The sequence below is a fragment of the Ascaphus truei genome, chromosome 3 (assembly GCF_040206685.1).
Source record: "Ascaphus truei isolate aAscTru1 chromosome 3, aAscTru1.hap1, whole genome shotgun sequence".
Classification (NCBI taxonomy): domain Eukaryota; kingdom Metazoa; phylum Chordata; class Amphibia; order Anura; family Ascaphidae; genus Ascaphus; species Ascaphus truei.
In genome coordinates this window covers 254943588-254962247 of record NC_134485.1, presented here as the reverse complement: position 1 = coordinate 254962247, position 18660 = coordinate 254943588, and the positions used below count along the sequence as shown (strand labels likewise).

At 40.4% G+C, this 18660-nt stretch overlaps 1 long non-coding RNA gene across 2 annotated transcripts in view; it reads left to right on the top strand.

The window, feature by feature from the left end:
* The window catches only part of LOC142491056 (uncharacterized), a 186809-nt gene extending 168427 nt beyond the window's left edge, over positions 1–18382 (top strand). For both annotated transcript variants that reach the window (XR_012800245.1, XR_012800244.1), the window contains 2 exons: positions 1002–1123; positions 18164–18382. This is a non-coding gene — a long non-coding RNA (uncharacterized LOC142491056). The remainder of the gene's footprint in view (positions 1–1001; positions 1124–18163) is intronic.
* The last annotated feature ends 278 nt before the right edge of the window (positions 18383–18660 follow it).

Below are 18660 nucleotides of genomic sequence, written 5' to 3'. Positions count from 1 at the left end.
CACGGAAACTTAGCTTCATGTCTCAGTGGGAGACTAACTTAGACAAGACTCTAGATGACGAGGAGTGGACTGAGATATTTAATACAGCAGCTAAAAGCTCTATCTGCACGACATTAAAGGAGAACTCATAAGGTATTGATGAGGTGGTATCTCACCCCAGTTAAATTATCTAAATTTGTCCTGGGTTACACCCCTTTGTGCCCCAAACAGTGCAGAGAAATGGGGGACTTGCTGCACACGCTGTGGTCCTGCCCTCATAGAGCACCCGTATGGGAACAAATTAGAAATTGGCTGCAGAAGATTTTGGGCCTCGAAATTCAGTTGGACCCGTGGCTGTTTTTGCTAAACAAACCTGTACAGGATCTATCCAGAGCGGGAAATAAACGAATTGCTCATTTTGCAACCGCTATGAGGTGCGAGACCGCAGCATTGTGGAACCAAAATACAATTCCATCTATTGAAAAGATTAGAAACAGAATTTGGTTTGTCTTCCAGATGGAGAAGTTGAAGAGTTTAGTTACCGACACTGGCCCAAATTTCCAAAAGGTCTGGCTGCCGTGGCTGGCCCAGACAGATATCCAGGGGTTGAGCAATGCCACCGTTTGGCACTGATAGGAATAAGTGAGTTCTCCTTTGATGAGATGCAATAGGTAGGGAACTGGAAAAACAGGCCCGGTCTAGGCCTTACAAGGAAGCTGTGTGGGATCCATCAAGTTGGCAAAAGCCAAACCACAAGGGACTGCCAGGAAGCAAGTTCAAAAAGAGCGGACAACACTTCAACTCCTCTCCCCCCCTTTTTTTCCCAACCCATGGTGAGTTTTATGTTGTACAGTATGTCTGTAGGTCTATGTGACATAGGGCATGAGCACAACATTTCTGCAAGAAAATTAATGTGATAACATGTACATACTGTATGTATGTTATCCCTTGTGGACATAAATCGATAAATTTGAAGTTGAAAGAATAATATATACCCTCATATTGCTTCCGGGTCTCCTCAGTGCAGGGCGCCTGGAGCAGAGGAGCAGCCGCACCGACACTAGTTTGGACTACCTGTGAGAGCGCCGTGATCTGTCTGCGTTTGTGCCCACTCTACTCCACACCCGCTGGTGTTAACTCACATGTAAGTGAGCAATATTATTTTTATCTGTGTTTCAATACATTTTTCTTATACAAGCTGTGCTTGTCTGTGTTTTTTTTTACACCTCCCTAAAGGCAACTTGAAAAATTCAGGATAGGAAAGACTTCAAGGTATCCACTTTCTACTTCATTGGAACTAGGATCAACAACATTTCTCATATGGGATGTAAATTGCATAACAACATACATTTTCTCACCAGTATCCAACTTCACTGAACCCTTATTTCAGAGCTTAAGATATACCAGAAAAGTGGTGATCTTGCATCCTTCCAAACAAACTCAATGCAGGGTGGGCATGCCATGTGTAATTAGCTACATGAAAACACAGTCAAAAAGTCCAAAATTATAAAAATAGCACATCACCATGCTCATCATATTAAGCTACATGAAACACATGAGAACCTTTGGACCGGGGGTTGGCCTGTAATATTTGTTTCCTTCTGCATGAAATAGTTTTTTTGTAATACTGAATACATTCTGTAAGTAAAAAGAAAGAAAAGAACCCCTATGTTGAGAACAATCTGGTGGCTGGTGAACTGATATTGCTAGACCAGGAACTAAGGTAAGTACACTAACTAATTGTAATGATGAATACGTTAAAATAAACTTTATTAGGAGGAATCCTCAAATAAAATATGTAGGTCAGTGGGTAGACCTCTGTGTGAGGTACTGTATGGTCAATGACAAAGCTAATCTTTTTCAATTTTATGTAGTCTCAATAAATGTTTTTAAGTCTTCGCAGTTGGTGAGCTGATGGTGCATTTTTGGACTTAGCGATTTACTTTCCAATCTTTTCCACCACGACTCTGTGTGAGGTATACCTGAACAAATAAGCAAAATATTAAAATAGGGGGGAGGGGGGGAAAGGGAAATTGACCATACTGAAAATAATCTAGTCTTATAGAAACACCGCCATCCAATATGTGGTAACTGGGTGACACAGAAGACGAGTTCATAAATGTGAGCCAATACCCGTTGAGTCTTTTATATATGCCTATCGCTGGCTGAAGGCTCAGCAATAGCAGATTGGTATGCTCACAGGGTATCCTGTCTACCTCATTGGAATATCTTAAATTAGACACATTCTGTATGTCCAATAGTGTGGATAAAGTGTAAGCAGAGGCTGAGAAGCTACTATAAGAACTTCATAGCCCACATAAGCAGATACCTTTCATCAGTGTGTTTTTTGTCTGGACAAAAAGGCAGACTGTACACGTCTGTCAGAATGTCTCTATTGGCAAATAAGCTGAGCATATATTTATAATTTTACATAAAAGATGATACTGCAATGTTAGAGCAGGTAAGTGTAATGTTCAGCGCACTAGCTTGTATCCCAGGAGCATATATTCTGCCTTAGAGAGGTATATAGCACTTTTAGACTTATAATTAATCAATATATACACTGAATGTGTGGTTGTTTATAGGGCTGTGAGTCAAACAGGTTGGCAGACTAGAATTGTCTGGCAAGATGTCATCAGTGACCACGTCTTATGTCCAGAGAACCTTAGTAAGTCCCATAAATCAAACCGTCTGGCTGTAAAATCCTTGGCATTGAAAGTATCTAATATGCTTAAAATGGAATAGTCTGCTTAGAAGTTTCATAAAATATCTCCAAAGGGGGTGATACACCCGTGTGTGTCACTCTTCAGAAGGTAGTGAAAAGTAAAATAATTAAATAACATACACACTGCGTGACTGGACAAAGTAGCAGACTGAAAACGTCTGACACTATGGGGTCTATGCACTAAGCATCGAAAAAATGCATTCGTCAGTTTTTGAATTCACCATGTTTTTGGCGTGTTAACCTCGCTGTATGCTGTAAGGGCCGAATCCCTGGCGAATGAATGTGCCACCACCATTTGATATAATGACGAGTAACCGGTGGCGAGACGGCTGCCTGGCGAGAAGGTGTCTGCGGCAGAGAGAGATCCGTTGCTCTCTCGGCGCAAACATCGGCATATTAAAAATTATTTTATATACAATTTTATTCATAGTGTACATGTGCAGGGGGTCTCCGGAGCTGAACCGCTTTGGTTTCAGGTTCGGGGACCCCCTGCTTCCCGAGATACAGGCCCCTTTATGAAGTGCCGATATCCCTCTGCATTTAATGTCCCGATCACGTGACCGCGGAATGTAAACAAAGCAGAGGGATACCGGCACCCCCTAAAGGGGCCTTTATCTCGGGAAGCATGGGGTCCCCGGACCTAAAACCAAAGCGGTTCAGCTCCGGAGACCCTCTGCACATGTACAGTATGATAAAACACACATATCAATAAACAATCATTCCTTACCTTTGCGGCTATCTGCTATGGTAACGAAGCAGCATGAATATATTTTTAATAATAGTGTACAGGGAGCAGGGGGTCCCCTGAGCTGAACCGCATTGCTTTGTGGACCAGGGACCCCTGCTTCCCGAGTTACAGGCCCCGGTATGTGTCATCGGGTGGGCAGTGTCGCCGCCATCTTTATGGCGTCCCATACGCGATGTGCCCACTCTAAAGATGGCGGCGACACTGTAACCGATGCCCCAAACCGGGGCCTTTAAGTCGGGAAGCAGGGGGTCCCTGAGCCACAAATAAATGCGGTTCAGCTCAGGGGCCCCTCTGCTCCTGCACAATATTATTAAAATACATTAATGCTGCTTCATTACATTAGCGGATAGCCGCTAAGGCAATGAAGGGGTTAACGCATAATAGCATGTTTATTGGGAACAATTGCCCCCAATAAACATTGCAATACACAACATACAAAACAGTTATGGGCAAAATTACTATTATCCACAAATGGATAATAGTGCAGTTGTCCATTTAAAATACATAAAAAACAATACATACATTAAATACATATAGCACTCACCCATGTCCGGCTGCCACGATGAAGGCCATCCTCATCTTCATCCTGCCAATGCCCCATCCGCTTCTGCAAAACAGAAACAAGAATAAAAACATCCAATGTAATATCCCCTAACCCCTTAATCACCATAGCGGTTATTACCCACCACTCGGGAGTACTACATACCCTCCCCCACTAACCCACCACCCCATGAGGCCTAACCACTCTCACCCACTACCCATAAGGGAGGCCTACCCACATACCCTTGGGGCCAATACCCCCTTCCCCCACCCCAACACATACAGTACAATAATGTGCCAAATAACTATTATCCAGATAGGGATAATAGATTATCTGGCCATTATTAAACACATTAACTAGCATAGTAAAATAAATAAACTTCTACTGACCTCATCAATAAGAAGGCCCCGTCGCCAGCATCATCCATGTCGTCCGTTGCCAACATAATACATAGCCAATACATTGCAATTACATTCACATATCAATGAACCCCTTAATCACCTTATCGGATAAAAACCGCAAAGGTATTTAAGGGGTTAAGCCATCCTGGCCCGATACCCACCCTTCACACAGTCATTTGTACAGTGGCTTCATCATGCAATATATATATATATATATATATATATATATATATATATATATATATATATAAATGCAAATATAGCTGTATGCTCATCTGCATGTCTTAGGCAGGTCTGCAACCCCGCCTTTCCCCATTATCACCCAGCATACAGCACTTCCACTGCAGCAAGGGATTCTGGGAAATGACATGACATATTTGCTTTCCAGTGGAGGGTTTTTGTCACTTTTTTTACTCACCATAACTTAACTCAGTATTATGGTTTTTTATATATATATATATATATATATCAAACAAAACAAAAAGAACGAAGTAGCGCCTGTTTCTTTTCCTTTCTTTTTTCATATATATATATATCCAGGAATGTATAGGATTGCACGTTTTCTATACATTCCTGGACTTATGGGATGAAATTTGGACACAATGGACTAGTGTGCTATTTTTTGGACACTATCACATTTTGACCAGATTGATATGTGATTTCTGTGTTATTCATTTTTCTTATATCACACTGTTTTGGTCATATATTGTTGGTTGGCCCTGAGATTAAGGGCATTTAGCTCATCATAATACCACAATGTGTTTAGTTTTGGATGGTGCAGGGTGGAGGTACTTATACAGTACTTATATAGTGATGAAATGTATCTGGATATATTACCCACCATCTTGTTACTATTCTTTACTTATAGATAACATGAAGTACACTACAGTCTCCTTTCCCCTAAAGAATGCTGTTATAGTGCCCCCACATAATGCTCCATTTATGGCACTCTTTACATACTCTATAGACTATGCCTGTTGCCTATTGGTCGTTTTTGGACCATAATTATAGTGATCTCTCTAGTTCTGCGTATAAATGCTGTAAAGGGCACTTGTATTTACAAACATTTTTGTTTGCACTTCCATACAGGGTCATGTGGACCGATTTACATATCCATTATGCATGCGCGATATGCGGTCCAAGCCGACACGCATTGACAGAATGACATGACATGCTGCGTCTTATACTGACAAGCGATGAGAGTGAGAGGCAACATACTGCGCACGCGCAGCAGACAGCACTGTAGGGTATAGATTTAGAGACAGAAGTCAGGACTTACGAGTCGCGCATGCGCACACTACACATGCGGACCCTGTCATGACTACATATTACAATGCGTGCCAGACTGACACGCGGAAGTGGCATATAGCTAGTAATTGAAATAAGCAGCTGCAGCTGTTGCCACTCCTACCCGTTTTTGGCGCAAAATTTAATCCTATATAAACAGTCCTCTGCCCTAGTTCCCTCACCACTCCAAGTCTAAGTCTCTGGACGAAACGCGTCGGAGTGGGGGTGCTAGGCAGGACCCCTGACAGATGTTCACGTAACTATGCTACCCAGCACTGGTGCAACTAATCTCTGGACTGTGACACTCTATTTTTTCATCATGGATACTGACAACACACACAAGGTTATCTAATAGGTGTTCATTAGGCAATTTTCCATACATGCTATTCACACACTTCATTGTTCTACACATCTAGTGACTTTATCCCATCATGTCACCTTTTTCCTTCAAGTGATTAATTTGTGCTGTTGGTATTGGTTACATAATTGTATGCTCAAACAGATTTATGATGGTTTGAGATTGTCATTTATATTTTGACTAGTCACTTCATTGGTGTTTAGTACGCATTATCTTTAGCTTTGTATAGGTGCCTGTGAACCCATTAACCTGTTGTGATTTATTCTGATCTATCCAAGTGTCTCTTGAGTCACTATCCATTTTCATGTTAAGGGTTGACAATTTGAGTCATTCCCTAGTTTTGCCCACATGTGTCTATGGGTAGTACCCGTGACAGGGGTCCTAGCCTTTTTAAAGTGTTTTTAATCATGTACTGTTTACTAATCTTTTTTTGCACTGTGTCAAATAAATAAAATACTATATGTTAATCTGCATACCTGAGTGCTCCCATACGGGTTACTTTTTTCTCTTTTTACTCATACTATTTACAACCCGTGAGCACCGCCAATTCTTACTGATGTAAAGTTATTTATTGGCTTATGGTGGCATTAATATTGCAAAAGTAGATGCGAGGTTTTTCCCCACCTTCCCCTTTTTTCCCCCCGTTATTTGAATATATATATATATATATATATATATATATATATATATATATATATATGAACAAAAAAAAATCTCGAGAAACCTATGAAAGAGAAGGAAAAGGGAAAATCATATCCATTATGGATGCCCAACAGACCAGTCCTATTAGGAAAAAGCGGGGCAGGGGAGTTAGAAGCGGGAGAGTCATCCAGAGAAAAAAGGAGAACAGAAGAAAATTAACCCTTCCAGAAAGTAGTGGAATATTTAATCTTTCCACATTTCAATTGTCCATGTATCAGGCACTACTTCTGGTAAAGGGACTCTCCTTTGCACCCAACACAGGCCCCAATGCCTTCCAATTATTTGTGGATCTTAATAGTTTTATTCATAAACTTACGCTCAAACGTCATTTTAATATACAAGATAAAAATAAAAAACTAGCAAGATCCACATCTGCTACTAGTACTCAGGAGGAGGTTTGCCTTGAGGCCCTCACAGACCTGTTGATTGAGTCAGAGGGAACGCCGGGTTCCTTCAACAATGCTTTTGATAAATTCGATATTTGTGTGCATTCAACACAAACACTGGATATGGATCTGGTTGGAGAGGCAATTATTATGCATTCCCCATTCAGGCCGAAGTCACTGTTTTTTCCCTACCAATCGAAGGGAGGATACATTGATGCATTTTATAATTTAGTACTTAAAGATTTTGAGGCACTGTGCAGTAAACCGTATAGATTCAATCAGAATCTATCCAAAGGTGAATTGAATGCACTTTGTGATTTGAAGAACATTCGGGACATCGTTATTAGACAGGCTGACAAGGGTGGGGGCATAGTCATCCAGGATAGATCGGCTTACTTATTAGAAGCCTATCGACTCCTGGGTGACTCTGCCTCCTATTCTCCCTTGCCAGATGATCCCACATCACGGTATCAGGTGTTACTGAAACAACACCTGACTTCAGCTTTAGAAGAGGGTGTTTTAACTAAATATGAATTTAAATTTATTTATTCCGATCACCCCCGCACTCCTATGTTTTATCATTTACCCAAGGTCCACAAGTCTCTGGTGGATCCCCCTGGAAGACCTATTATTTCGGGAATCGAGTCGATGACGTCCGGCCTATCCCAATATGTTGATTATTACCTTCAACCCTTTGTAGCAAAGCTCAGGTCACATGTTCGGGATACTCTGCATGTCATCGACTCGATCTCCGAGTTTAAATGGAAGCCCAGTTATTTATGGGCTACATGTGATGTGTCATCATTGTACACGTCCATAGATCATTCCAGGGGGATCAAGGCCATTGACTTCTGGCTGAGCACGGATTCCTCTATTCCCATTATTCACAAGAATTTTTTTAGAAAGTAATATGTTTATTTTAACTCACAATTATTTTTCTTTTGAGGATTCTTTTTATTTACAGATCTGTGGAACGTCCATGGGTACGAGGTTTGCTCCCAGCTATGCCAATCTCTTTATGGGATATTGGGAAGAAACATCTGTTTGGCCCAATGTGGAGCTGGGGGCGGGCATCGTATATTATGGCCGTTTCATCGATGATATTATTATTATTTGGGAGGGTGATATCACAACCTTTTCTGATGTCCTGAGTTCTTTCACTCACAATGATATGGGCTTGAAATTCACGTTCGACATTAGTCCTAAATCTGTGGTTTTTCTGGATCTTGTTTTAACTTCAGATCCAGAAGGTAATATTATTACTACCACACATTTCAAGTCAGTTGCAGTGAACAATTATGTTCATGCTTCTAGCAATCACCATGCACAGTGGCTCAAATGCATTCCCCTGGGACAGTTTCATCGTCTTAAAAGGAACTGTTCCAGGGAAAGTGACTTCATATGCCAATCCAAAGATTTGTGTGATAAATTTTTGTTGAAGGGTTATGATCCCGGTTTGGTCTGTGACTCTTTCAACAGGGTGAGGTCTTCAGATAGATCATCATTACTTAGAAAGTGCTCCATCAATAATAAACATACTAGTTATAATACTCCGAGGAGTGGATCATTAAATACAGATGGGGTTTCTCGGTTTATTACCACGTTTAACCAATCCCACAGATCCATTCAGGGTATTCTCAATACCCACTGGAACATTTTAAAGTGTGATCCACATCTAGGTAGCATACTCACAGAGAAAATTCCCATTGTTTATAGGAAGGCTAAGAACATAAAAATACTTTAGCTCCGAGTAAATTGAAACCAACGGTTGCGACTGCCAGTGCCATATCTGTGGGCCAAATTGGTAACCATAGATGTGGCAGGGGTCGTTGCATCACGTGCAAACATTTAAATACCAAATCGGAGTTTGTCTCCCTTCATAAGAGCGGACGATATGATGTAAAGGGCATCATTAACTGCCTGAGTACATTTGTCGTCTATCTCTTACAATGTGGTTGCGGCCTCCAATATGTTGGCCGCACCACTCGATCCCTAAGTACCAGATTCCTGGAGCACAGGAGGAATGTCATCAATGGTGTCACCACCCATAGTTTACCTAAACATTTCACCAATGTACATCATAAGGATCCAGAATCCTTAATAATTATGGGTATTGAGCACATTCCTCCTGTTGAACTAGGAAGGAACCGTTTCAAATCTCTTTGTAGAAGGGAGACATTATGGATACACCGGTTGGGGACACTCACCCCCGGTGGTCTAAATGAATGTTTGGATACCAGTACTCTGGTATAAGCATGTAGATTGGTTTTGGATCTGTGCTCTCTGGTTCACTCTCTGTGATTATAACATCCCCATCCCCTCTTTTTATTCATCCCGAGTCCTAGCTGTACACCCGCTCCCTTTCCCCTCCCTCCCCTCCCTTTCATTTCCCCCCCCTCCCATTAACCCCATCTCTTCCCCTTATCCCCCCTTTTCCCATCACTTCTCACCCTAGATTTTCCCATTTCCCTCCTTTTCTTTTCATGTTTTATTTTATTTTATCTTAATATTGATATATATTTATATCTGGTCTAGTTCATATATTATTAGCACTTGGTACCCGTGTGTGCGTGCACACCTCAATATACATTCTTTGCGCACACAGTATTTATGTTTGTGCTTGTGTGTATGCAGTTGTGTTGACACACACGGATATTATTAGATTAATGGGTTGATATAATGAGGTTTATGATGTTACATTATATATGTATTTTATGATTATATATATATGATTTTTTACAAGATTTGTAACACTTTAATATATTTTTAGCTTTTTTATGATTTTGAGTAATAATGATTATATATTCTTAATTATTATATCTTTTATAATATATATTTGTGTTGATTTAGCTTCTTTGTAGTATTAGATGCTGATATTGCTATTTGTAGATATTTATATGACAGTGTGTCTATGCTTGAGTGATCGTTTATTTATTATTTATTTATTATAATTTTTTCTATATCACTTTTCATTTAAATTATCACCTGTGATTCCCGTTATACTCTGGTTCCCTTTTAGGGGCGGAATCTCTAATAATTGAGTTACCAATCAAGATCGAGACACTCTAGTATATTAGCACTGCCATTACTGTTCAGGGACATTCCCTTTGATAAAGTTGCATTTGTTGCGACGAAACGCGTCAGGGACGTACCTTGCAACATTGCGTTATCACGTTGCATGCACCCTTTACGGCCGCAGAGTGCATGATGTATTATCGAGGCCAGCTCTGATACCATATTGTATGGAGGACTTCGAGTGAACTTTGAAAGGTTTAACGCTGTCGGGTGCCTTGTTCCAGTTGATATTGGACTGCTTACCTGTCATGAGACGTTACCTGCCTCGGTGGTGATTATATATCACAAACTGCTTTATTTACACTTGTATATTGTGAGTGTTTTTAATCCCCCCACCATTCCCTCTCCATATTAAATGTTACAGTGGTACATTATGGGGCGTGCTCTCTCTGTTTTTTTGTTCTTATAGATTCTGCATTGGAACTGGTTCTTCCATTTGAGAGCTGCCATGGACCCCTGGATCCTGTACATTGTCCTGTTGTCATCTCTCAGGACTTACCATAGGGTTTGGACATTGCACTTGGACTATTTATTATTTTAAGTTATATATATACATTGTTGTATTAGAGTGTTTATTCTAGTTTGTAATTATTTCACTATTTTATGGGTATATTAATATTTATTTTATTTTTTAGGTAGTTTGAATCATATTTGTCATTTTCACATATCTATCTATTGTTTCACGATTGGCGCTACTTTAATCACTTCCTTCATATATTATATATATATATATATATGCAAATACAACTGTAGGCTCATCTGTATGTCTTAGGCAGGTCTGCAACCCCGCCTTTCCCCATTATCACCCAGCATACAGCACTTCCACTACAGCAAGGGATTCTGGGAAATGACATGCAAATGAGCACACAGTGTCACTTTTTATGGTATATATATATATATATATATATATATATATATATATATATATATACACACATGATGAACCAATATACAAATAAATGTCTCAGGGTCAACAAAAACATGCTTAAATAAAAATACCACTTCTCCATTACATCCACAATGAAATACAATGCTATTTCCTAAACAAATCAAATGTAATCATCCAATCTAAAGCATCAAATGCCAATCCAAAGCCTCAAATGCCACTTAAAACATTGCATTTACATTGTATACATGCTGCATAAAATGTAAGCTACATGTAGACGCTGCAAATCAATGTTACCAATACAATATTTCAAATAAAATAGCATTACATCAAAAGAAGTATACAATGTAATCCAATAAAGTCACCATCAATCAATTAGCATACATGAATTACATCCCAAAACAATTAAAATAGCATCCATACCAATTACACAATTAACTATAGCAACCGTTAAAGAGAACAAGTTACCATCATACAAAATAGAAGGACACCAAAAAATAAAATATACAAAATCAAGCCTCACCATGACCTAAAGTACAGCATACAAGCCCAAAAATTACATCTATCTAATTATAAAATACATTCAACACACATCTATGCATAGCAGCATAGCCAAAATCATTTAAAATAGTGCAAAGCAAGCTTTTCAAACACAATCATTTCTTACCCTGTATGTATATATCTCTCTAGACATACATACATAAATACATACAGTGGCAAGAAATGATGTAAAAAAAAAAAAAAAAAACACATGTAAAAAGCAAAAAAATACAAGTTACATAGAATACATTTCTTTTGTTCACTTACCATTACTTGACCCACTCACCGACTCCCATTGAACAGCTTACTCGCGAACCAATCCACGAACAGGAACCCATAAAATAATAAACCATAAAATAATAAACATTAAAATAATAAAACAAATCAATCCACGGGTCTTCTAGTTGTAATCCATCTTCATCTGTATTCTTCTTTCTTTCAGCTGCGGCTCTCTTCCGGGGTCTTCTAACCGTCTGCTGCCACACCCTTGTCTTCTTCTTCTGTAGGAGGTCCTTCCTCCTCGGCGCCTGGCTTCAAAATGAGACAACATAGGCTTTTAAAGGCCTATGACGTCACATTTTCGTCATGGTTCCCACAGCCCTGATTGGGACGTGAAAACCATGTGCTTTGGCCGATTTAAAAAAAAAATGATGACGTCACTTAAAGGCAATGAAAGCACAGCCAATCAGAATGGCTTTGCTTCAATTGCCTTTAAGATGATGTCATTAAAAGAAACATGGCCGGCCTCACATGGTACGGTAGCCAATCAGAGCGTGGGAAGTCTATCCCTACTCTGATTGGCTCTAGTACCAGGTGACAGGCTTTCAATGACGTCATATCCGTTCTCCCCCAAGCCTCTGTCACATGGTCTACTAGAGCCAATCAGAGTTGGGATGGAGTTCCCATGCTCTGATTGGCTACCATACCATGTGAGGCTGGCCATGTTTCTTTTAATGACGTAATCTTAAAGGCAATTGAAGCAAAGCCATTCTGATTGGCTGTGCTTTCATTGCCTTTAAGTGACGTCATCATTTTTTTTTATCGGCCAAAGCACATGGTTTTCACGGCCCAATCAGGGCTGTGGGAACCATGACGAAAATGTGACGTCATAGGTCTTTAAAAGCCTATGTCGTCTCATTTTGAAGCCAGACGCCGAGGAGGAAGGACCTCCTATAGAAGAAGAAGACAAGGGCGTGGCAGCAGACGGTAAGAAGACCCCGGAACAGAGCCGCAGCTGAAAGAAAGAAGAATATAGATGAAGATGGATTACAACTAGAAGACCCGTGGATTGTTTTGATTTATTATTTTAATGTTTATTATTTTATGGTTTATTATTTTATGGGTTCCTGTTCGTGGATTGGTTTGCGAGTAAGCTGTTCAACGGGAGTCGGTGAGTGGGTCAAGTAATGGTAAGTGAACAAAAGAAATGTATTTTATGTAACTTGTATTTTTTTGCTTTTTACATGTGTTGGTTTTTTTTTTTTACATAATTTCTTGCCACTGTATGTATTTATGTATGTATGTCTAGAGAGATATATACATACAGGGTAAGAAATGATTGTGTTTGAAAAGCTTGCTTTGCACTATTTTAAATCATTTTGGCTATGCTGCTATGCATTGATGTGTGTTGAATGTATTTTATAATTAGATAGATGTAATTTTTGGGCTTGTATGCTGTACTTTAGGTCATGGTGAGGCTTGATTTTGTATATTTTATTTTTTGGTGTCCTTCTATTTTGTATGATGGTAACTTGTCTCTTTAACGGTTGCTATAGTTAAATGTGTAATTGGTATGGATGCTATTTTAATTGTTTTGGGATGTAATTAATGTATGCAAATTGATTGATGGTGACTTTATTGGATTACATTGTATACTTCTTTTGATGTAATGCTATTTTCTTTGGAATATTGTATTGTTAACATTGATTTGCAGCGTCTACATGTTGCTTAGATTTTATGCATCATGTATACAATGTAAATGCAATGTTTTGAGTGGGATTTGAGGCTTTTGATTGGCATTTGATGCTTTAGATTGGATGATTACATTTAATTTTTTTAGGAAATAGCATTGTATTTCATTGTGGATGTTATGGAGAAGTGGTATTTTTATTTAAGCATGTTTTTGTTAACCCTGAGACATTTATTTGTATATTGGTTCATCATGTGTATAAATATATATATATATATTTATATATGTATATATATATATATATATATATATATATATTTTTTTTTAAATTTTATTTGTAATTTTTTTCATGATGAAGCCACACTACAAAGGAATGTGTGAAGGGTGGGTATCGGGCCAGGATGGCTTAACCCCTTAATTACCTTTGCAGTTAGTATCCGATAAGGTGATTAAGGGGTTCATTGATATTTAAATGTAATTGCAATGTATTGGCTATGTATTATTTTGGCAACGGACGACAAGGATTATGCTGGCGACCGGGCCTTCTTATTGATGAGGTCAGTAGAAGTTTCTTTATTTTACTATGCTAGTTAATGTGTTTAATAATGGCAAAATAATCTATTATCCCTATCTGGATAATAGTTATTTGGCACATTATTGTACTGTAGGTGTTGGGGGGGGGGATTGATGTATTTAATGTATAGGTCAGGTTTATTTATTTTACATTCAGGGTTGGTTCCTTGGTTCTGCGTGAGACCTCTGGAGACCACCTGAGGTATCCTCGGGTATCTCACGGGTACCAGGCTGCGTGGTCCACGAGTGACACCTGTGGGGAAGAACCGATGGCCTCACATCTGTGGGGGCACCGCGGACCCGTAGTGTGCAGGGAAGAACCGATGGCCCCACATCCGTGGGGGCACCGCGGACCCGTAGTGAGCACCAGTGAGTCCCCAGAACCCCGTGAGAACCACCCGAGGCCCCTCAGATACCTGTGGGTCTGACCCGGGGCTCCCAGACATCCGCAGGCCTACCGTGGGGACCCAATTGTGTCACACGGTGACCCGCGGAGACCACCTGGTGGCCATGGCGCTTGGCGGGACCCACCAACAGGCCTCCAGAACCTGTATAAAACAAGATGCTGGTACCCTGTAGGTCTGTCAGGTGACCCACGAGGCCCGCCGGGGACTCGCGTGGGGCTGGGGTATTAACCCTGTATGTAAAAGAATAAATCATGTTTTTATGGGGGGGGCACAGGGTGGGTTATGTATTTAATAAATAGAATGATGTTTATTGTGGGGCTGTGTATTGTTTTAATTGTGGGTACTGGGGGTGGGGGGAGGGGGTATTGGCCTCAAATGTATGTGGGTAGGCCTCCCTTGTGGGTAGTGGGTGAGGGTGGTTAGGCCTCACGGGGTGGGGGATTAGTGGGGAGGGTATGTAGGCCTCCCGAGTGGTGGGTGAGGGTGGGTTAACCCCTTAATGAATGTAGCGGTTAATAACCGCTATGGTGATTAAAGGGTTAGGGGACATTACATTGGATGTTTTTATTCTTGTTTCTGTTTTACAGAAGCGGATGGGGCATTAGCAGGATGAAGATGAGGATGGCCTTCATCGTGGCAGCCGGACAAGGGTGAGTGCTATATGTATTTAATGTATTCATGGTTCTTTATGTATTTTAAATGGACAACTGCACTATTATCCATTTGTGGATAATAGTAATTTTGCCCATTACTGTATTGTATGTTGTGTATTGCAATGTTTATTGGGGGCAATTGTTCCCAATAAACATGCTATTATGCGTTAACCCCTTCATTGCCTTAGCGGCTATCCGCTATGGTAATGAAGCAGCATTAATGTATTTTAATAATATTGTGCAGGAGCAGAGGGGCCCCTGAGCTGAACCGCATTGATTTGTGGCTCAGTGACCCCCTGCTTCCCGACTTAAAGGCCCCGGTTTGGGGCATCGGTTACAGTGTCGCCGCCATCTTTAGAGTGGGCACATCGCGTATGGGACGCCATAAAGATGGCGGCGACACTGCCCACCCGATGACACATACCGGGGCCTGTAACTTGGGAAGCAGGGGTCCCTGGTCCACAAAGCAATGCGGTTCAGCTCAGGGGACCCCATGCTCACTGTACAATATTATTAAAAATACATTCATGCTGCTTCGTTACCATAGCACATAGCCACAAAGGTAAGGAATGATTGTTTATTGATATGTGTGTTTTATCATACTGTACATGTGCAGAGGGTCTCCGGAGCTGAACCGCTTTGGTTTTAGGTCCGGGGACCCCCTGCTTCCCGAGATACAGGCCCCTTTAGGGGGTGCCGGTATCCCTCTGCTTTGTTTACATTCCGCGGTCACGTGATCGGGACATTTAAATGCAGAGGGATATCGGCACTTCATAAAGGGGCCTGTATCTCAGGAAGCAGGGGGTCCCCCGACCTGAAACCTATGCGCTTCAGCTCCGGAGACCCCCTGCACATGTACACTATGAATAAAAATGGTTTATAAAATAATTTTTAATGTGCCGATTTTTGCGCAAAGAGAGCGGCGGATCTCTGTCTGCTGCAGACACATCTCGGCAGGGGACGGCTTCTCGGCAGCTTCTCTACAGGCAGCCGTCTCGCCACCGGTTACTCGCCATTTTATCAAAAGGTGGTGGCGCATTCATTCGCCAGGGATTCGGCCCTTACAGCATACAGCGAGGTTAACACGCCAAAAACATGGCTAGTTCAAAAACTGGCTAATGCATTTTTTCGCCGCTTAGTGCATAGATCCCATAGTGTCAGACGTTTTCAGTCTGCTACTTTGTACAGTCACGCAGTGTGTATGTTATTTAATTATTTTACTTTTCACTACCTTCTGAAGAGTGACACACATGGGTGTATCACCCCCTTTGGAGATATCTTATGAAACTTCTAAGCAGACTATTCCATCTTAAGCACATTAGATACTTTCAATGCCAAGAAGTATACAGCCGGACGGTTTGATTTATGGGATTTACTAAGGTTCTCTGGACATAAGACGTGGTCACTGATGACATCTTGCCAGACAATACTAGTCTGCCAACCTGTCTGACGCGCAGCCCTATAAACAACCACACATTCAGTGTATATATTGATTAATTATAAGTCTAATAGTGCTATATACCTCTCTAAGGCAGAATATATGCTCCTGGGATACCAGCTAGTGCGCTGAACATTACACTTACCTGCTCTAACATTGCGGTATCATCTTTTATGTAACATTATAAATATATGCTCAGCTTATTTGCCAATAGAGACATTCTGACAGACGTGTACAGTCTGCCTTTTTGTCCAGACAAAAAACACATTGATGAAAGGTATCTGCTTATGTGGGCTATGAAGTTCTTATAGTAGCTTCTCAGCCTCTGCTTACACTTTATCCACACTATTGGACATACAGAATGTGTCTAATTTAAGATATTCCAATGAGGTAGACTGGATACCCTGTGAGCATACCAATCTGCTATTGCTGAGCCTTCAGCCAGCGATAGGCATATATAAAAAACTCAACGGGTATTGGCTCACATTTATGAACTCGTCTTTTGTGTCACCCAGTTACCACATATTGGATGGCGGGGTTACCATAAGACTAGATTATTTTCAGTATGGTCAATTTCCCTTCCCCCTCTTCCCCCTATTTTAATATTTTGCTTATTTGTTCAGGTATACCTCACACAGAGGTCTACCCACTGACCTATATATTTTATTTGAGGATTCCTCCTAATAAAGTTTATTTTAACGTATTCATCATTACATTTAGTTAGTGTACTTACCTTAGTTCCTGGTCTTGCAATATCAGTTCACCAGCCACCAAAGTGCTCTCAACATAGGGGTTCTTTTCTTTCTTTAGCTATTGAGTTATTTCCCCTGATTGCAGCACCTCAGTCTAGGCAGTAGCGAGAGTCCTTCTCCCTTCTCTTTCTCCCCCCCCCCCCCCCCTCTCCTTTCCCTGGTTGTAATACATTCTTTAAGTGTTACGTTTTGAAGATAGCTCTGGTTCTGTGTTTCGAGTCGGTGTTTGTAAAATTGAATATATTCTGTATGTCTTACGTTTTGATGATAGCTCTTGTTATGTGCTTTGAGTTGCTGTTTTGCTGCAATCCGAACATAATGGACTAAACCACAGCACTGAATTTATGAACTACCCTGCTCCCCATTGGGATCAACTGTTTCTTTAAAATAGTAATCCTCAATTATTGTTGATAGTAGCTGGACTTGCAGTGTCCTACAAAGCCAATACATGGCGCCCATGACCTCTGGGAACCACCTGTATCCCGAGATATCTGTATTTTATTCTGTACTTGTTTGAGAGAAGAAAACCACAAATGTGACTGTAGGGTCACCAAAAGGAAGCTGCAAAATCCTCCCTCTTGATAAAATTCTGGCTTTCTGTTGGCCGACAGACAGAGATGGTAAGGTTTTGGGGACACAGCCTCTTCCTCACACAATGCTACCAGTGTGGTGTCAATAGTTTGTCTGGTGCTGAGATCGACCAACTTTTATCCATTTAAAATGATTGTTATATAAACAAAAGTTGTGCACTGGACTAACTTAACACCTTCAAATGTTAATTTTATTTATGTTCTTTCTTACAGGAGGAGATTTTTCTGTGATATGGGTTTGTATGAGACCGACTATCTCCAGGAGACACTCCAGAGCAACACGTGCACATGAATATTATACAAGTATCCAAAGTATTATTAATATTAAAATGAATGAATTGGACATAAGGGAGCCTGTTTTAGCGCTAGCACTTACATGACGACGCCAGCTTCTTTGTTAAATTGTAAAAACAGTGTGCTTCTATATAATATACAGTTGTGTGAAAAAGAAAGTACGCGCTCTTTGAATTCCATGCTTTTACATATCAGGACTTAATAACAATCATCTGTTCCTTAGCAGGTCTTAAAATTAGGTAAATACAACCTCAGATGAAAAACAACACATGTCATATTACACTGTGATGATTTATTTAACAAAAATAAAGCCAAAATGGAGAAGCTATGTGTGAAAAACTAAGTACACCCTTACTGCTTCCATAGGAATTAAGAAACTAAGTAGCAGACATGTGCTGCTAATCAAATGCCCTTGA